This window comes from Garra rufa, chromosome 15 (genome assembly GCF_049309525.1).
Source record: "Garra rufa chromosome 15, GarRuf1.0, whole genome shotgun sequence".
NCBI classification, from domain to species: domain Eukaryota; kingdom Metazoa; phylum Chordata; class Actinopteri; order Cypriniformes; family Cyprinidae; genus Garra; species Garra rufa.
The window spans coordinates 33,235,107-33,257,119 of NC_133375.1; the positions used below are offsets into that span (position 1 = coordinate 33,235,107).

Genomic DNA, 22,013 nt, shown 5'->3' on the forward strand with positions numbered 1-22,013 from the left:
CTTTTTTCTCTATATAGTGTTGATGTGGCAACTAAATACCTTAAATTTGGTTATATTTAAACCACATGTGTTAGCACCGCATTAGCTATATATAGAATGGGCACAATGTCATTCGCACAAGCACTAAACACCATCATGATACTGAAAAAATGAAAAAAATAAAAATAAATAAAAAATAAATAAATAAATAAATGAATGAATTTTGTGAATGCGAAATGTCCATTACAGTTTTCCACCGTAGTAAGGGAACTTAACCAATTAATAGTTTTTTACTTTAGCATTTTTACCTTTTTTTTTACTTTGTGAAATCATTTTAATACAATTTGTTCTACCTGAGCAATTGTAGAACAATACAAATAGACAATTGAAAAATAATACAAATAGACAGTTCATACAATTATTTTTAATGATTTTAAAAATAATAAATAAATAAACAATACATTTATAATATATTCTGAAAGATGTTATTCATTGCACATTGCTCATGATCTTTTGCGCAAAGGTCAGTAAATCCTCAAACACTATAAAGGCACATCTCCTATAAAACAACCCTTTGATGTGGTTTTCTCATTAGGAGAGGAGAGTTTGAGCTGTGAATACAGGATGTGGATTTTTATGTAACCGCATTTCAACACAAACGAAACCTTAAATACTTGCGTAGACTTTATCCAAAGGAGCTAATTAATGGTCAGGTAAGATGAATATGTTTTAATCTGGTTCTTTTATAGGTTTAGATAACTAACCAAAGTCACTTTCATGTACTTTTTACTTCAAGTAGGTGAAAATAAACCAATTTCAGTATTTAAAAAAAAGATTATTAAAATTATGGTTGCCATTATATTACCTGCAATGGAGAAAACAATGGATGTTTTGAGAGAATCAGACTAATTAATGGAGGTCACATCTGAGGATAGTTCACTAACACTTTGGTTACCTTAAAAATTAATTTCAGTGCAATTGACAATATAATTTAAATACTTTAACAGAGGTGGACAAAGTACACAACTCTATTACTTATAAGTGAAAGTACAGATACTGCTGGTCAAATATTACTCAATTACAAGTTAAAGTTGTAAAGACACATTTTTACTTAAGTGAAAGTACAGAAGAACTTGTTTTTTAAAGTGCTCAAGTTTGCTTGAGTAAAGTGAATTCCCTTCTTTATGTCAACGCACTGTTTTATTATTGTTGTATGTATAGTGATCTACCATCAAACCTGCTTTAAAAACCCAGCAACACATCTTTAGTCGTAACTTTACAACAGCAACACTGATTTAGCAAAAAGACTTATTTGACATCAAAACAAAAAATTCAAAAGGTTCTCTAATCGCTCTTGTGGTACTTCATACACAGAACAGTCTGTGTATTTTTGTTTACACAATTTAGCGAAATCAGACAATATTGTGTCAAATAAACCACACAATTAACCTCTAATTATTGATTTGTTGTAAATAAATATCACATTTGCAACTGGTCAGTGTTAAAAAAATGCTAGGAAATCACTTCATTTAGCCCTCCAGGAGTGTTTACTGATAGACTGTTTGAAAAAAGAAAGTTACGTTTTAGAGAAGAATAAAAAATCGCCTACTGACTTTCAAAGCTACATAGTAATGACTTTGTAGGGGAGAGCGGGGCACAACCTAACACTTTTTGAATTTCGCGGTTTATGTAAATCCACTTGGGGTTCAGAGTACAATTTTTTATCCACATTATTTTCACACTTGTCTAGTACAAATATATCGCTTTGTTTCATATTTACAGTGTATACGTTTTTCGTTATTTACCTCAAAAGAAAGGAAGTGAAACGTGACAACATGCCCCGTAAGTGGGGTTCATTGTAACATCTGAGAGGCACGTTGTAACACGACCATTTGACAACTTCAAATGTTGTCTGATCGAATGAAAAAAATATACACAACAAACTAAAATATTTTTTCAGTAAAACACATGTGTTAACTCTTTCAAATGAAGTAATGACAAATTTTGGAGTCTGACAATGAACACATCACAACAATGCTTTGAACGGCCCTGATCGCAACACACAGCTGTACAGTAGTTCAAAACAATGTGGACAAATAAATTAAACACATTTAGACATTAAGAAAAACACTCCCCTCCCTCCACACACAGCTCTCATAGAACACGACACACATAAACCAGCCAAAATGCTTTACATTTCTTGAAATAATAACATCTGAACATTAAACATTGATTGTCAGCCTTTATTCACCTGTTTCTCATCAAAATCCTTACAAGTAAATAGTGTAAATTGCATCGTTAATGTCATAGAGTAGCATAGTTTAATAACAGCGGGGCATATTGTAACACAGTGTTACAACGTTCCCCATCTGCGCGACTGGAATATAATACAGGTTAGTGTCTTCTGCTGGTTTGCGAAGCATTAATAAACTATCTAAACTGATAAATAACAAATTGGAGATTAAAATAATAGCAGATTTGTCTAATTTTAAATGAATATTAAAAACTGAAATGAAAAGTTTACTTCAGCCTGAAATGTACTTTTACTATGGTAAAATAAATATTCAGCGATATCTTCAAAATGCTTTTGAATTTTGGCGCTCCTTTTTCTCTGCATAGTGTTGCTATGGCAACTAGTAAATACTGTAAATTTGGTTATGCTAGCGTGTGTGGAAATGTGTGTTACAATTAACCCAGTGTTAGGTTGTGCCCCGCTCACCCCTACTTCGAGGACCTCGTTAGAAATGTAGTGGAGTGAAAAGTACAAGTAGCCTATTTTGTCTTTCAAATGTAGTGAAGTTAAAGTCATAAGTTCCTAGAAAAAATAATACTAAAGTAATACAGACACTCAAAAAGTGTACTTAAGTACAGTACTCAGGTAAATGTACTGTACTTTTTAAATTAAATTAGCGTTAATGCATTCTGTATGTAAACTAAACAGTGTTAACAGTTTAATCTTAGAAAAAGAAGATGATGGTGACTTTTTCACACAGTTACAGTGGGGCAAATAAGTATTTGATACACTGCCGATATGTTTTGATATTACAAGTTTTCTGTAATTTTCATCTTAGGTACAGAATCTAAAAAATAAAATGCAGAAAATCACATTGTATGATTTTTAAATAATTAATTTCCATTTTATTGCATGAAATAAGTATTTGATCACCTACCAACCAACAAGAATTGTGGCTTTCACAGACCTGTTAGGCTACGTTTACATTAATCCGGATACACTTGAAAACTGAGTTTTCATTTTAAAACGCTCTCCGTCCACACTAGCGTTTCCAAGCGTTTTCCAGAAGTTTCTCATCCACACTGAAACGTAGGAAAACATCAAATTCGCCTTACTGCGCATGCGTAAAGCCTCCAAAATTATACAGACGTAATAAGTTTTCACGCAATTCTTCTGGCGGGATAATTTACGGAAATATCTCATCATCCACTGACACGTCTATATCGCGCTGATTCATATTTTATCTGAAAAGCAGTTGTCGTCATGTTTTGCAGGACAGCAACTGTGAGTAAATTTTCCGTCATCATTTTAGGACTGTAATTTGAAGAGTGTACAAGGTAAATCTCTTTAGCAGCAGTGTGTGAATAGCACAGGCACAATTAAACATAGATATCTATTGGTACAATATGCGTCACATGACTATAAATGCGTCATCGTTTTCAAAAGCGTTTTCACTGTCCACACTACAACGTGAAAACGGCGTTTTCTAATTTATCCACTTTGGCCGGAGTTTTTAGAAATAATCGTTTTCTGTGATAAAAACGGGGTTTTCGTGTAAATGAGAGGCCAAACCGCAGGGAAATATCTGCGTTTTCCCTTCGTGTAAACGGGGCCTTAGTTTGTCTTTAAAAAGCCCTCCTATCCTCCACTCATTACCTGTATTAATTGCACCTGTTTGAACTCGTTACCTCTATAAAAGACACACGCTCAATCAATCAGACTCCGACCTCTCCACTATGGGCAAGACCAAAGAGCTGTCTAAGGGCACTAGGGACAAAATTGTAGACCTGCTCAAGGCTGGGATGGGCTACAGGCTTGGTAAAAAGGCAACAACTGTTGGCGCAATTATTAGAAAAGGGAAGAAATTCAAGGTGACTGTAAATCTTCCTCGGACTGGGGCTCAATGCAAGATCTCGCCTCGTGGAGTATCAACGATCCTGAGAAAGGTGAGGGATCAGCCTAGAACTACACGTGAGGGCCTGGTCTTTGAGAGCTGGGACCACAGTCTCAACGGTTACCATTAGTAACACACTACACCGTCATGGATTAAAATCCTGCAGCGCGCACAAGGTCCCCCTGCTCAAGCCAGCACATGTACAGGCCCATCTGAAAGACCATCTGGATGATCCAGAGATGGTTATGTGGTCAGATGAGACTAAAATAGAACTTTTTGGTATAAACTCCACTCGCCGTGTTTGGAGGAAGAAGAAGGATGAGTGCAATCCCAAAAACACCATCCCAGCCTTTTCTGCAAAGGGGAAAGGACGACTGCACCATATTAAGGGGAGGACGGATAGGGCCATGTATCGTGAGATTTTGGGCAACAACCTCAGTAAGAGCACTGAAGATGGGTTGTGGCTGGGTCTTCCAGCATGACAATGACCCCAAAGCACACAGCCAGGGCAACTAAGTGGCTCCATTAGAAGCATTTCAAGGTCCTGGAGTGGCCTAGCCAGTCTCCAGACATGAACCCAATAGAAAATCTATGGAGGGAGCTTAAACTCCGTGTTGCCCAGTGACAGCCCCAAAGCCTGAAAGATCTGGAGAAGACCTGTATGGTGGAGTGGGCTAAAATCCCTGCTGTACCAGATATTAAGTATCAAATACTTATTTCATGCAATAAAATGGAAATATTTAAAAATCATACAGTGTGATTTTCTGGATTTTTTTTTTAGATTCTGTCTCTCACAGTTGAGGTGTATACGATGAAAATTACAGATCTCTCCATTCTTTGTAAGTGGGAAAACTTGCAGTGTATCAAATACTTATTTCACTGTAAATGAACAACCTGGAATATGCTGATTTTTTTTTTTAACTTGATCCTTGTTGTGTACTGTTTTGTACTATTGGTACTATTGTTGAATCTCTGTGCTCCTTATTTTGTTGCCAAGAACTTCAGCACATCAATGTGCATCACAGTACAACAAATTTGGGAAAATTTTGCCATTTTTTTTAATTGACACTTAGATTTAAAACAAAATGTGTGTTTGTTGGTAATCAAGATCTGCAGAACAATAATGACTTGGCACCAAATCTGCTATGGATCTACTTACCCGGATCCCTCTGATTTACAGTTGTTTGGCAAAGATGAATGATTTACAGATTGTTACATCCATATTTCCAATATTGCAGAACATTTGCAGCTTATATGGACTGAACACCCCAACAAAAACACATATAAACACTTTTGTTTTTGAATCCAAGTCTCAGTAAAATTATTTTGTTATTATTCCCAAATGTGTTGTACTGTGATACACATTCATGTCCTAGTTCTTGGCAAAGTTCAAACACTTTTTATTTGAGTTACATTGATTAACATTGAATTGTTCTCTGTTCTTAAACAGGTGCAAAGATGAGAAGGAAAAAGATGATAATGTTAGTTCTGACAGGTGTTGTGTGGCTGCTCTTTGTTAGAAACAAAAACGTTGAAAATGATGTGACACTGAAGAGCAAAGACATATATGAGATGTTCCATCATCAAAATAATTTGCCCATGTTTAAAACTCTCCAGCCTTCGTCTTCACACTGTCAGCAGAATATTTCTGCTTATAATGTGACTGGATTTTCTACTCTGCCAAAGCGTATCCAAGACTTCCTTCTTTACCGACACTGCAGGAGTTTTCCCATCCTTCTTGACGTGCCTGATAAGTGTGGTGGACCCAAAAACTCTGCAGATGTCTTCCTTCTGCTGGTCATCAAGAGTTCTCCAGAGAATTACGAGCGACGGGAAGTTTTGCGGAAAACATGGGCTAAGGAAAGACAGCACAAAGGTGTGTGGATCCGCAGAGTCTTCATAAGCGGAACGAGTAGAACCGGCTTTGAGAAGCGCAGGTTAAATAAGCTATTGCAGATGGAGAACAGTGAGAACAAGGACATTTTACAGTGGGACTTCCATGATTCATTCTTCAACCTCACACTGAAGCAGATCCTATTCTTTGAGTGGATGGAAAGATGGTGCCCAAACGCCAGATTTCTTTTAAATGGAGACGATGACATCTTTGCTAATACGTTCAACATGGTTGAGTATCTTCAAGGTCAGAAGGGCAATGATGGAAGTAAACATCTCTTTACAGGGCACCTCATCCAGAACGTAGGTCCTATCAGAGAGCCTTCAAGTAAATACTATGTCCCGGTGCAGGTACAGGAGTCTAAAAGGTATCCTCCGTACTGTGGCGGAGGAGGCTTTCTTCTCTCCAGCTTCACGGCCAAAACGATCTACAACATGTCTCACTCTATAGAGCTGCTGCCCATTGATGATGTTTACATGGGAATGTGTTTGGAAAAGGCTGGCCTCAAACCTACATCCCACCTTGGCGTAAGGACCGCTGGTCTGCATATCCCCGCTCGGAATGTTGACAAATTTCACCCTTGCTATTACAGAGAAATCATTTTAGTCCACAGATTTCTGCCGTACATGATTTTTGTGATGTGGGATGAAATACAAAACCCACATTTGCAATGTGGAAAGACATATTCCTTGTTAAGTCTAGAAAACAATGAACAGGGTGTGTGATTACTTTTAATAGGAAATATAATAGATGGCTGGAATCAATATGATTACATTTGTTTTAAAATAATGAGATTTTTAAGAATCCTTTTATACAGAAGTTCTAAAACATGGTGCGGTTTAGCAAAATTATTGCATTTTGTAAATGATGTGGTGTATTGCACTTTAACTAATATTAAAAGGGTGGTCGATTCCTTTCTCAGCAATGGTAGTTAGTCTTTGTGATCTTTATGCTTGTTTTTCAATTATCAGAGAGTGCTTATCAGTATGTAGAGATAGAAATATCTATACCTTGCTCTTTAAAATCTAATTTTATCAGGGGAATTGAGTGCACTCTTAGAAAAAACAGGCAAAGTTGTCACTGGGGTGGTGCTTTTTTAAAAAGCTATACTTTTGTACCTTATGCACCCCTATAAGGGTGCATATTAGTATCTTAAAGATACAAATTATTACTTAAAGATATTAGTATCTAAATGGTATATATTAGTACATTTTGAAAGGGTACCACTTCAGCAGTGTTGGGCATGTTACTTTAAAAAATAATTTATTTATAGTTACAAGTTACTTCTCACAAATAGTAGGGGAGAGTGGGGACGGTTGCAACACTTTTTGCATTTCCTTTAGTTTCTCAGAGACTGTTTGTATTAGAAAGCCGAAATTTTAATACAATAAAGCCACATCTGTCATCTACTCACCCATACTGCTGCAACATGAGTACACTGTAATAAATTTACTGTAAAATTTACAGCAAGTTACTGGCAACTTTGGTTGCCAGTAATACTGTAAATTTTTACAAGTGCACTGTAAATTATTAACTACAGTTTTACTGTTAAAATACAGCAATTTTTTTGTATATATACAAGCAACGATATATAAATTTTTTACAGCTGCTACTGTGAAATTGCAGCAATAGTTCGCAATTTTACAATTGTACTGGAAATCATTATATAACGTTTTACTGTAAAAAATATTGTACTACTTTAATTTTTGTATTCTTTATTTGCAGTATTTATTTTCCAGATTGCTGAATAATAATGACTAGCAATTTAAACAATATATTAACTGCATAAGCTTTAAACAATATTTAACTGCATAAAGTGTTGTATAGTATGAAACTCAGTGCACCTATTATTTAATAAAAACAAAAATAATAATAATTTGACACATCTTAATCTTGAAAAACAGGTCCAATTTTATTTAACAACTCTCTTATTTAATAACTCTCAAATTTGCATGAAAGAAATATCATAGAACAGTGTATTCAGTATTATTTTGAATTCCAAAATAAATTGGGCATGAAAATATTTACTTGAATCATATATTAGCCTGCAAAATTTTAAGTTTAACCAATATTTAGCGAAAGTTTAACCAACATCAAGTTAACCAACATGGTCATAATTAAATGGTTCTAAATACCACAAAGACAGTGATGAATTTTCACAACTTCATGAACAGTCCAACATGGCCAAACAACAAGGCCTCAAGTAAGTCCAACAAAACTTCTGATCAAAAAAGGAGAACAGTTCAGCTCCAGATGCTGTTCCATCCCAGGATGCAAAGAGTGGCTAAAAATATAGAAAAGAACAAAAAGGGCAATAAATTAGATATTTTACAAAACAATGATACAGTCAGACACAGATAGAGGGATGACAGATACAGTCAAAGGCCGAGAAAGTGATGATTGTTACAGTTAGATCAGTATGATATTAAACAGTAAAATTGTGAAAAATTATTACAATTTTTACAAGTTATTACAAGTTTTATATTTTACTATACTTTCAAATAAAATTTATTTCTGAGATGCAAAGCTGAATGTTCAGTATCATTACACCAGTGTTACATGACCTTTCAGAGATCATTCTCATTTATTATTAATATGCTGTTTTATTGTCAATGTTGTCAGTGTATGTTTTGGAGCCTGTGATACTTTTTCAGGATTCTTTGATGAATAAGTTTAAAAGAACAGCAGTTATTTAAAAAAAAAAATATATATATATAAAAATATAAATCTTTACAATCAATTTCAATGTAACATACTTGTTGGATAAAAGTAAAAAAAAAAAAAAAAAATCCATAAAAGAATCCTGAAAAAAATATGACAGGTTATTAAAAATATTAAGCAGCACAACTGCTTCTAACACTGATAATAAATCAGCATATACAATAATTTCTAAAGGATCATGTGACACTGGAGTAATTAGAAGACTAGAGTATTGATGCTGAAAATTCAGAAATAAATTAAATTTTTAAGTATATTAAAATGGATAAAACATTTTTAATTTTAATATTTCACAACATTACTGTATTTTTGATCAATTAAATGCAGCCTTGATGAGCAGAAGATACTTATTTCACAAACTTTTGAACGCTAGTGTAGATAAAGGGTAAAGGAACATAATAAAAGGAAAAAGATCTTGGTGTATGTGTACTTACATGTCAGTAATTCCACTGAAAATCCTTCGCATTGCAAAGAAGACTGGTAACTTGGGCTCACTTTAACTGGTTTCTACTGTGCCCTGTCGTTTTAGATGGGTCTTTGCCTTTCAACTTCTTTGTTTCTCTCTCAGGATAAATATCTACAAAACAGTCAGGAAGCAGACAATATGTAATTCACATTAGTTTTAGCTTTTTTACATCTGAATTATTCTCCCTAAAAAAACGTCTCTCTTCTTGAGTTGAGAAACATTCTATCATATCTACATGTAAAATGCAGGTGCTCAGATTGTTAGAATGCAACTACCTTTGAATGAACTCCAAACTCCATCTGTCTCCTAACGTTAGTCCAGAATATGTAATATGCTGTAGGATTCTCTATGCAAAATAACTGTGCTGAAAACATTAGGTTTGCATGTGTGATAGCAGTATCTGAATCATTTGAGTTAAATCTTCACAAATCTGCATTAGTAAACTAGCACACTGGACCAAATTTAATGGATTTTTACAGATAAGCATCTGCTCATGTGTGGAGAAAAAAATATTTTATTATTATTATTGTTATATTAGTCTTATTTGTAACTTTTGTATTTGTCTTCCTTCTTTGCTATCCACCTTTTTCCTACACCCCCTTGAAACGTTTATGCAAATTATGGGAGTAACCTCTGTTAAACTGTACACAATCAGCAAACAGTTTATGCAATAATAAGCATTGAAATACTAAATGTTACATTATTCTACTGAGGTCTCTATACAGCACATGAAAAAAGTACAGCTCATTCATTCAAACTGACTAAAAGGATTATATGAAGCGCAACTATGATTCAAGTTTATTTGTTTCAGTCTTTTTGAGTGAAAGTTCCCCAAACTGGAAGAAACTTACATAATATAAAACCTGGTATTCTCATTAGATTAGTACAGTCGTGGCCAAAAGTTGAGAATGACACAAATATTAGTTTTCACAAAGTTTCAGTATTTGCAGTGTTGGCCCTTCTTGTTCAGGACCTCTGCAATTGGACTGGGCATGCTCTCAATCAACTTCTGGGCCAAATCCTGACTGATAGCAACCCATTCTTTCATAACCACTTCTTGGAGTTTGTCATAATTAGTGGGTTTTTGTTTGTCCACCCGCCTCTTGAGGATTGACCACAAGTTCTCAATGGAATTAAGATCTGGGGAGTTTCCAGGCCATGAACCCAAAATTTCAATGTTTTGGTCCCCGAGCCACTTAGTTATCACTTTTGCCTTATGGCCCGGTGCTCCATCGTGCTGGAAAATGCATTGTTCTTCACCAAACTGTTGTTGGATTGTTGGAAGAAGTTGCTGTTGGAGGGTGTTTTGGTACCATTCTGTAGTGCCTGGAGCCCATCAGACATGAAATAACTAGTTATATTCCTTAAATGACTTCTCCCCCATGATTAACACCTATGTGCTATGAGCCAGACCTCTGTTCACTATCCAGCTCATCCCCCCACCATCAAGATAAGACTCCTACAGGAATGCAGGGAAAGATAGACTTTCCTTATTCAGACATGCAGTCCCACATACAGTTATATAGAAATGTACACGTATCAATGTGTTACCTTTTCTTATATTGTTGTTTCTGTTATGTATGTCGGCCTCAAACATTAATCCGCAATAGGTGAATTATTGTGCATGCTAAGACTCACGTTTAGAATCACTCAGTCAACCGAGAAGATTCATAGATCATGTTTGGTGTCTATGAGCAGCATTTATTATTCCCTAAATGTTAATGTTTGTGGCATCTTAATAACTCCTTGCTTTATATGTATTATTGAACTTTTGAAAGTTTTGTGGCCAAACAACCAATCAGCTTCCACATGCGAAACAACATTTTGAGAGACAAAGACTTTCAATCTTCCCTCCAAAACTCAGATCAACCGGATTGGACAAGGTCCAACTGTGGGCGTGAACGACCTACAGGTTTATAAACCTTCCCTCATCTCTCTCTCTCTCTCTTGCCTTCGGGACACAAAGACACGTCACCCGCACCTCCCCCCAGATCCATGGGGGGGGGGGGGGGGGGGGGTCTCACCTAGCAATGGAGATGATGAGGCCTGCAATACTCTCAAGGAACTGGAAAGGACTTTCTGAACTGAATACATACGGAACCAATGCACAACAACAACAAGCTTGCAAGTATCCGTCCTTTCTACAAACGTAGATAGCTGCGTATTAGGCGTTTTATAAAAGAAACGATTTCAGGTTGTTCAGAACTGTTTGCATTCCTGTCCCTTGCAAACTCACTTTCTGTCTCTCTCTCTTACTCTCTCTCTCTCTCTCTCTCTCTCTCTCTTACTCTCTCTCTCTCACGCGTTCTCTGTCTATTTGTGTTTTATGTACGTTTGTCTATGTGCGATCGTTTGTAAGTAGAATAGTTTAATAAACAACCATATATTCACATATAATGATTCTCTGTGCTGAATGCTTACATTACAAAGTCACTTAAACTGTTTCGATCTCATATTGCTACCTTAAGCCCTATTCTGTTCAATTGTTTTAACTCCGTTCTGGTTAGTAAAAATGCGTTGCCGTGACGACGGGCCAATGTCAGAGTAATGGGTATCACTGAACAATTTGCTGGACAAAGAAACCAGTCGATATCGTTATTACTGTTACTGATCAGAAACTGGAAATCGCGTATATTTAATGACGATTATTATACACGATTTCCTGTGAGTTAAACTACTTTCCCTGACTGAAATGTATGTTTTAAATAACTCATTTCATCCTATTCATTGGTCATAAGACCTGGTGGAGTTTGCAGTGTATATGTGATGAGAGAAACAGTCTCATGCATATACACACATATTGATCATCTTAAATTCTTTGAGCTAACCAAAATTCTCTACATAATTGGCGTTAGAATGCGGGGCAGTTTTAAACTATGTGATGTGAGCAGCTCAGGAATAATTTGTGTGTCTGCATGCTTGTTTATTCAAACTCGGCTCGCGACTCGCGTCTCTTTTGTTTGTGTGTGTGTGTTAGAACGGTGTGGACCAGCCCACCTTTAACACCTTCACAGATGTTTGAGCCTCTTGTACAGAGAAACTCAACCGCTGTTAAGACGTAACTTAACTGCAGTTTATATATTGACCCTATAAAACGAAGAAAACTTTTATAGAGAGTCTTAAAGCCACCCTAAATTAAGCGAAGGAAACCTTTTTTTAGCGTGAAGAAGCTGATTGAGCGATGTTCCTCTTTCACCTTAAAGCCTTTATATATTGACCCTATAAAACGAAGAAAACTTTTATAGAGAGTCTTAAAGCCACCCTAAATTAAGCGAAGGAAACCTTTTTTTAGCGTGAAGAAGCTGATTGAGCGATGTTCCTCTTTCACCTTACAAAGGCCATATCTTTATATTTTGAGGGCAGATAGATTAGCCATTGATGTGCACTCCAATGTTAAGCAGCTATCTTGCTCCTTTGGGTTAAAACCTCAGCTTAGCTAACTGATTAGGTTGACCCCGTTTGCTCGTCGAATAGATGTAATATAGTAAACAACTTCGCGTTATTACTGTACAAATCTTGATCGAGTGTTATTTATTTGTTTTGTGCAAAGCACACACAAGTCTTGTGTCAGCAGGCTGACTCAAGATCAAGGTGCACGCATCGTAACTAAGCAACCTTTTAATAGTGTAACCATCCTATTAAGTTAAAGTTTGCAAACACATGTACCTGTGTTCAGTAAAACGGACACAAGAAAGATACACCCGCGATAACGCATCGCCATGGTAACTGCGCTTAGATGCGCGTTTAAATCCACACAAGGTGGAATCTGAAATCCCGCATAAAAGGTATTTCCTTCTATTAAAAGATAGAAGTCTGTCTAAAACCTCTTCCAATACCTATGCCTGATTTCATTTTTTTTTTTGTTTTCTTTGAGCAACAACGCTTATGGATAGTCAGTCTCTCCCTTCTCGTTTCCTTTTTTTTTTTACATTATTAATTATTGTTATTTAAACCATAATGATAATTAACATAATGTATGTTTTCTTTTTTTGTGTGTGATTTAATTTTAATTATTTCACCGCCTTAGATTCAACTCTCCCTTTAGCAATTATAATTGTATTTGCTCATTTTAAATTTTTGATTAAACAGTCTTGATTTAAATTTAAACTCTGACCAAATCGATCAAGTTGCACTCTCACTACCCCGGGTAATTCGGCCCATCCCAGGGGGGCCTTTCTCTCTTTTGCTCTCTCAGCTCTGCCATTTCCCAGGTGTGACGACTCCATAGCGCCCCCACCCGGTGGGCCCCGTCACTGACCCCAGGGCTGGCAGTCAGCTCACTTTCTCTCTTTTGCTTTAACCCTTTATACCTCTCTTTCTGATGGATTTTGTTTTTATTTTTCTCCCTATTAGAGACTGAACCTGTCTGAACATCAGTGAAATCTTTTGGTAACTACACCGATGAACTGAATAGCTCTAAAGTTAATCGCTCATCATTAAGTTTACATATAGTTTCCTGTGTTTACCCACACAAACTATCTGACCCCTTCTTTACAGCTAGGATAATAAGCGTTTAGTTTGCGTCACCATCTGATGACATCAGTTAAGTGCGCAACACATAACAACATTTTAGCTCAGTAGTTCTGTACGGACTTGCATTGGCTCGTTGTGCTTTGTCTCTCCCTCTCTATTTGTGTCAACATGTCACCATCCAGTCTCGCCATCCAGTCCAGACAAGGCAAAGATGCCATCCTGCCCTGGGTCTAGTGACTACAGCCCCTGAGCGGAGAACAGCCGGACGACCACGCACACAGGCGAATGGATCACGATCCAGTCAAGAGCTACGGCTGCAAAGAAACCAATCAACTCATCTACAGCCCGGACCATCAGTGACCACGCCCTCAACAAGATCGTCTGACTAAAGCCGCAGCGGAGAAAGCTTCACCCACGACGGAACCAGGACAGCGCGCAGAACCGCCTAGACCATCTGGATGTTCAGAGATAGCGGATGAAGAGGACAAGGACCTACACGAGGAGAGAGGAGAAAAGCTTCAAGACACGCCTGCAACACCCCCACAGACTGAGCGCAGAGAGCAGTACAGGAGAACACTCCTAAACAGCGGAAGCTCTCTTTACAATGAACCCAGCACACCTTAAAGAACTCAAATTCTTGCAGATAACAATATGAACAAACAGGAGAGCTCAACACAAAATCTCTCCCGGGCCTAACAGCCCACCGTTCACACCTCCCACGCCAGCAAGCTGGCCAGGAATCTGACAGCTGTCACCACAAAACGCTGTCTTCCTGAACACTGCAGTAGGCTACAACACACGCCTGTCTGCAAAACATTGACTTTTAAGCAAGAACATTGCCCAGTGTGACCACGAGACAGATCTGCTTAGCTCCACCTCCAGCTAACAGGACCCCAGCCATTTGTACCAGCAGTCAAAACTGTCAAAACTGAATACAGCAGCTAAGAACACGACTGCTACGACCAGCATCTGAGCCTACGTGAGACAACGCGACAGGCACCAAGGGAAGATGGCATCAACGCCAGAAAATCTTTCCCCTCAGATATCCACATCACACTGTGAGTCACCACCCAAATGCTACAGCCTTCTTCCGTCAACGATCGCTCGATTCAGCGGACTCTACAGACCGCCGGAAAACAGCCAAGCACCAGAAGGCAATAAAGATTAGCAAAGTGATTGTCCAGCTGCCCCATGCCAAAGGGGGACGTCTGACTGACCAAGGTGAACAAACATACAGTGGTGTATGGGAGCTGAACACGCAGCGACATCACTGTGTGGGAGTGATCTGAGATCAGTGCAGGCCAACACTGAGGACACCTGTGCTCTGAACTTAACCTGGAATAGACAATGCAAAACCTGCTACTTCCTGTTTCTCACAGCCCTACGATACTCCCTCAACTGCGAGAAAGCCTTGCTAGATAAGATTACTCCCAGATGTTTACACTCTGGCGAACGAACTACCTGCATTCACCAAAAGGGGTCACTGTTCGGCTCAAAACACAGTGTGGCTAAAACCCTAACGCTGCACACACACTCAATGGAATACGTGAAGCAGTGCCCACTCTAGAAGCCACACCCCCTTTCTGAAAAGTAATCTTTTGCAGTGTACATACCATTCAGGTATTTCAAAGACTTTAAACAATTCCGTCATGAAGAGCCTAAGGGAAAATGGCCACTCAGAAGTGGTGCCAAGCTGCTCTCCACATATGACGATGATGCAGAACTAATGTCATGTACAAGGCTCTCAGCAGAGCCCAGCACCCAGATGACAACAGATGCGCTGCACAAACCATCCAGCGATGTGCCAATCGCACCAGAAGACAGAGGGAATCACAGAGACCTGCCACCAACGTGTGATGTTTATAACTATCAATGCCTGCAGACCAAGGGTCCCACGCACACAAACCCATGTGCTTATAGACCAAAGAGCGAGGCAAGACACGCCCAGAGCAGGTACCTAGTGGAAAACGACAAGCCTGTCCCACTGCAACACCTTAAGCCGGGCCACCTGACATCACAGCACAAGTGACGGCAATCGGATCAACCCTTGTGTCACAGCAAGTCGCAAGAACTCCCTCTGAAAATTACTAACCTGCATAGACTCAAAGTAGGCTAAGCTCAGTTTCAAACAACACCACTCAGTTTGAAACAGACGAGCATCAACAACTGTTCCAGACAAGCATTGCCATCACAATAAGAACATTACATGCTATTCGTGGAAAAACAGTGAAAGGCCCAGAAAAAACTGAGGGATTTTGTGGCTGCCTAAGGTTCTCAACAACAAAAAACCCACCCACCCAACCCAAGCATCGCTTCTAAGCCACAAGCAAACCCCTCACGCTGCTACGCCGCCTGCATCACACCCATGCACACTGGCTCCACCTACAAAATAGCTCTGCTAAAGCAGCCTCCACTGCTCCCAAGCAATGCTGACACTTAACCTTGCACTGTCCGACCACACTAAGGCACTAAGCCGAAAACAACTCAGTGATGTCACACACATGCCGCATCTAGATGACACATCCTCACATTTGTTCCTGATAACCAAACACCGCCACAGCTCCCAGCTTTCCAGGAACAAAGGGGGGTCATTGCTGATGTATGCCCAAGATGCACCGTGCAGAATACACCAGAGTACCAAAGCCACTACCAACGCAAAAGTGGCGCACTGCCAGGCATGCAGTGACAGAGGACATCAGAATATGCTAAGTTTGATGCCAGCTCGAAACCAGCGGATTTCAAACGACACAGCCTCTCTACGATGCAAAGCAGTCAGTCGACGAGAAACATCTGTGAACGTTTACCACCAGATGGCACCAGAAACGACACCCGTGTCAACTAAGAGACCACCCGTGTCACCACCTACATTGCTCACCAGTACTTCAGTGAAACATGCCCGAGTGCGACACCTGCATCCAAAGAGCGCAGGAAGCCAAAAGAATGCCGCAGCCAGCGAGATTCACAATAGGAACTGTGAACCAGCGTGTCTCGGACATCCAGCCCTGCCACTCACCAGGACCAACTGGAGACTCAGCAGAGTACAGAGAACGGCATCCTTCAGCCTAAAGCAGCCAACGGCCTGCAATGGCAGAGAAAGGAACAGCAGGACTGCGACAGATGGACAACTCACATCCAGCCTGGACAACCAGGAGCTGAGCAGCATCATCTTCTCCTTGGCCCACACCCTCAAGGGCCTCAGACAGGAGGTAAATGAACTGAACCTGCAAGTCTCCGAGTACCAAAATTAACCGACACCCACAAGGACAGCTGAACACGCCTGCTTTTCCAGAACAGAGTTTCTGATGCTAACAAGGAGCTCCTTGAATGAAACTCCACTGAGAAGTACTGAAAGATAAACTTCTGACTCCTTGCCCAACGCAACACCGCATTAGACTTCCTAAAAGGAAAAAGCATCCCATAAGACCAGCCGACACCTCAGGAGCAGCCAGACAATGTTGAATGGAGCAACGGGCCCACAGGCCCAACAGCAAAACCCCTACCAACACCACTCAGACCCGCTCAAGTCAGTGTCGACACCCCCAACATCAGACGCCTGATGACATTTGAGCAAAACAGCGGGATAACAGACACCTGCTGCCCTCCTGCACCCTAACCGGGTCCGTCTGAAACTTTCTTTACACTACAAAATCTTTACGACAATTCTCTGCGAACCCTGGAACTACCTGCCCTCTCACAAGTGAGAGTCCAACCAGCGATTCCAGACTGCAGGGACCACAGATACTAGATAACAACCACCTGACACAGACCAACCTGGGTCAGGATGACAAGTGACAGTGCCTCGACACCTGTTGCACAAAGCTCGAGGACCCATACCTTGCCACTGTCTACATTATCACACCTGATAACGTCGACCACGGCACCACAGCCACTCCTTGAAGCACCAACCTCCAGAGAGCCACCTCTCTCTTCCAGCCATGAGTGCCGGGTGCATGCCTGATTGTTCCGCACCTTTGACGTCGCTCGCTGTTGTCTGTTGGACGGACAACAACGTTCGAAAGAGGGGATATGTAGTGCCTGGAGCCCATCAGACATGAAATAACTAGTTATATTCCTTAAATGACTTCTCCCCCATGATTAACACCTATGTGCTATGAGCCAGACCTCTGTTCACTATCCAGCTCATCCCCCCACCATCAAGATAAGACTCCTACAGGAATGCAGGGAAAGATAGACTTTCCTTATTCAGACATGCAGTCCCACATACAGTTATATAGAAATGTACACGTATCAATGTGTTACCTTTTCTTATATTGTTGTTTCTGTTATGTATGTCGGCCTCAAACATTAATCCGCAATAGGTGAATTATTGTGCATGCTAAGACTCACGTTTAGAATCACTCAGTCAACCGAGAAGATTCATAGATCATGTTTGGTGTCTATGAGCAGCATTTATTATTCCCTAAATGTTAATGTTTGTGGCATCTTAATAACTCCTTGCTTTATATGTATTATTGAACTTTTGAAAGTTTTGTGGCCAAACAACCAATCAGCTTCCACATGCGAAACAACATTTTGAGAGACAAAGACTTTCAATCTTCCCTCCAAAACTCAGATCAACCGGATTGGACAAGGTCCAACTGTGGGCGTGAACGACCTACAGGTTTATAAACCTTCCCTCATCTCTCTCTCTCTCTCTTGCCTTCGGGACACAAAGACACGTCACCCGCACCTCCCCCCAGATCCATGGGGGGGGGGGGGGGGGTCTCACCTAGCAATGGAGATGATGAGGCCAGCAATACTCTCAAGGAACTGGAAAGGACTTTCTGAACTGAATACATACGGAACCAATGCACAACAACAACAAGCTTGCAAGTATCCGTCCTTTCTACAAACGTAGATAGCTGCGTATTAGGCGTTTTATAAAAGAAACGATTTCAGGTTGTTCAGAACTGTTTGCATTCCTGTCCCTTGCAAACTCACTTTCTGTCTCTCTCTCTTACTCTCTCTCTCTCTCTCTCTCTCTCTCTTACTCTCTCTCTCTCACGCGTTCTCTGTCTATTTGTGTTTTATGTACGTTTGTCTATGTGCGATCGTTTGTAAGTAGAATAGTTTAATAAACAACCATATATTCACATATAATGATTCTCTGTGCTGAATGCTTACATTACAAAGTCACTTAAACTGTTTCGATCTCATATTGCTACCTTAAGCCCTATTCTGTTCAATTGTTTTAACTCCGTTCTGGTTAGTAAAAATGCGTTGCCGTGACGACGGGCCAACGTCAGAGTAATGGGTATCACTGAACAATTTGCTGGACAAAGAAACCAGTCGATATCGTTATTACTGTTACTGATCAGAAACTGGAAATCGCGTATATTTAATGACGATTATTATACACGATTTCCTGTGAGTTAAACTACTTTCCCTGACTGAAATGTATGTTTTAAATAACTCATTTCATCCTATTCATTGGTCATAAGACCTGGTGGAGTTTGCAGTGTATATGTGATGAGAGAAACAGTCTCATGCATATACACACATATATTGATCATCTTAAATTCTTTGAGCTAACCAAAATTCTCTACAATTCTTTATTCATGGCTGTGTTTTTGGGCAAAATTGTGAGTGAGCCCACTCCCTTGGATGAGAAGCAACCCCACACATGAATGGTCTCAGGATGCTTTACTGTTGGCATGACACAGGACTGATGGTAGCGCTCACCTTTTCTTCTCCGGACAAGCCTTTTTCCAGATGCCCCAAACAATCGGGGCTTCATCTGAGAATATGACTTTGCCCCAGTCCTCAGCAGTCCATTTGCCATACTTTTTGCAGAAGATCAATCTGTCCCTGATGTTTTTTTTTTTGGAGAGAAGTGGCTTCTTTGTTGCCCTTCTTGACACCAGGCCATCTTCCAAAAGTCTTGGCCTCACTGTGCGTGCAGATGCGCTCACACCTGCCTGCTGCCATTCCTGAGCAAGCTCTGCACTGGTGGCACTCTGATCCCGCAGCTGAATCCTCTTTAGGAGACGATCCTGGCACTTGCTGGATTTCTTGGACGCCCTGAAGCCTTCTTAACAAGAATTTAACCTCTTTCCTTGAAGTTCTTGATGATCCTATAAATTGTTGATTTGGGTGCAATCTTAGTAGCCACAATATCCTTGCCTGTGAAGCCATTTTTATGCAACGCAATGATGTCTGCACGCGTTTCTTTGCAGGTCACCATGGTTAACAATGGAAGAACAATGATTTCAAGCATCACCCTCCTTTTAACATGTGAAGTCTGCCATTCTAACCCAATCAGCCTGACATAATGATCTCCAGTCTTGTGCTCGTCAACATTGTCACCTGAGTTAACAAGACGATTACTGAAATGATCTCAGCAGGTCCTTTGACAGCAATGAAATGCAGTGGAATTTTTTTTTCGGGATTAAGTTAATTTTCATGGCAAAGAAGGACTATGCAATTCATCTGATCACTCTTCATAACATTCTGGAGTATATGCAAATTGCTATTATAAAAACTTAAGCAGAAACTTTTCCAATTTCCAATATTTACATAATTCTCAAAACTTTTGGCCACGACTGTAGATTTCTTGCATGCCAGTAATGTTCCCTTTGTAAGGATTAAAGTAATGGCAGTACTCATTCAGCAGGTTTCTTATTAACACTTATTTATTAAAACAAGTCAAGCATTTAACATTTAACAATTTGAGTTGTGTTCTTCTTTCCCAATCGGAATTATTCTGGGCAAAATTCAGCCTAGAATAATCATTAATAGCAGAAAGCAGGTTTATTGTTTTATTGCAATGTAAGTTCTCGGAAAACATTTCAGAAGATACCGTCATGTAAATACGTTGGACACCCTATTTTATTAAACGGAGATAATAAAACATTATCTTGTTCATGACAGGTCATAAATTTTGAAAAATAAAACCTCAGATGAACAACAACACACGACATTGCACTTTGTCATTATTTATTTAACAAAAATAAAGCCAAAATTGAAAACCCATGTGTGAAAAATTTAGGACACTCTTACTATTAACATTGGAATTAAGAGTTTAAGTCAGGCACTGCTAATCAAATGCCACACAGAGAAAGGTTTTTAGGTTTGCAAAGTTGCATATGAGCAAACTGTAAGACTTGTAGAACAATGCCCCTTGAACAGACAAGACTAAAGTGGATATGTTTGGCCATAATGCACTGTACCATATTTGGTGAAAACCTAAAGAACCTAAAGTCTCACTTGCTGGTGAAGGGCTGATGATTTTGGGCTTGTTTTGTAGCCACATGACTAAGCACCTCACAGTAATTAAATCAATTATGAACTCCTCTGTATACCAAAGTATTCAAGAGTCAAATGTGAGGACGTCCATCCGACAGCTAAAGCTTGGGTCATGCAACAGGACAATGATCCCAAGCACACCAGCAAATCTACAACAAAACAGCCGAAAAAGAAAAGAATGAAGGTGTTGCAATAGCCCATTCAAAGTCAAGACCTCATCCTGACTCAAATACTGAGCTGTGCGTAAACAAAATGCCCACAAACCTCATAAAACTAAAGCAACATTGAAAAAAAAAGTGGGCCAGAATTCCTCCAGAACAATGAGAGACTGATAAAGTCATACAGAAAATGATTACTTGAAGTTATTGCTGCTAGAAGTTGATCTACAGGCAAATGAATAGGGTGTCCTAACCTTGTCACACATAACTTTTCCATCATGACTGTATTTTTGTTAAATAAATTATGACACTGTGTAATATGTCATGTGATGTTGTTCATCTGAGGTTTCATTTCCCAAATGTTAAGACCTGCCAAAGTAATTTTTTGTAACTTTTTTTACATGACTGTATGTATCAAATCATAAGCCCTTTGCTTTTGTGTGTTTGCTTTTGCAGTTCTTTGGTTAAAGCTTGATTATCTTGAGTTATTGTAATTGCTTGTAATGGGTATGGCTAACATGGAGAAATCATTACAATTATAGTCTCCTGAACAAGTTAGTAACTTATTAACTCACTACCAAACCTATGCAGGAAACTAAACTCATCTTAGATGATGTCCCTGTAAAAAAAATACGCTTTGAGAAGTTCCAAATCAAAGGCAACATGATGCATTCAAATGGTCTCTCTTTTTTTCTCAATGTAAATTAAATGCAAAACCCCTCATTTAGTCAAGAAATTTGTCAAGGCAACAACTAATTATTTATTCACAATAAATTTACTTTGATAGCCATATGTACTGTAAGTCTTACATGACACTTGATATGTAAAGTTTTTGTTCCTGAAGGCACACTCAACTTACAAAGCAAAGATTTCAAGGATATAGTTTCAGAAGCGTTTTTTCTTAAGTTTCAGAAGGTTGACAATCAAAAGGTTTTATAAACTGGAAAATAAGT

The 22,013-nt window shown here is 39.1% G+C and overlaps 2 pseudogenes; both read left to right on the forward strand.

The window, feature by feature from the left end:
- Nucleotides 1-575: 575 nt before the first annotated feature.
- LOC141287379 (N-acetyllactosaminide beta-1,3-N-acetylglucosaminyltransferase 3 pseudogene) lies at nucleotides 576-7,600 on the forward strand (annotated as a pseudogene).
- On the forward strand, nucleotides 3,784-4,891 carry LOC141286552 (uncharacterized; annotated as a pseudogene).
- Nucleotides 7,601-22,013: the final 14,413 nt, after the last annotated feature.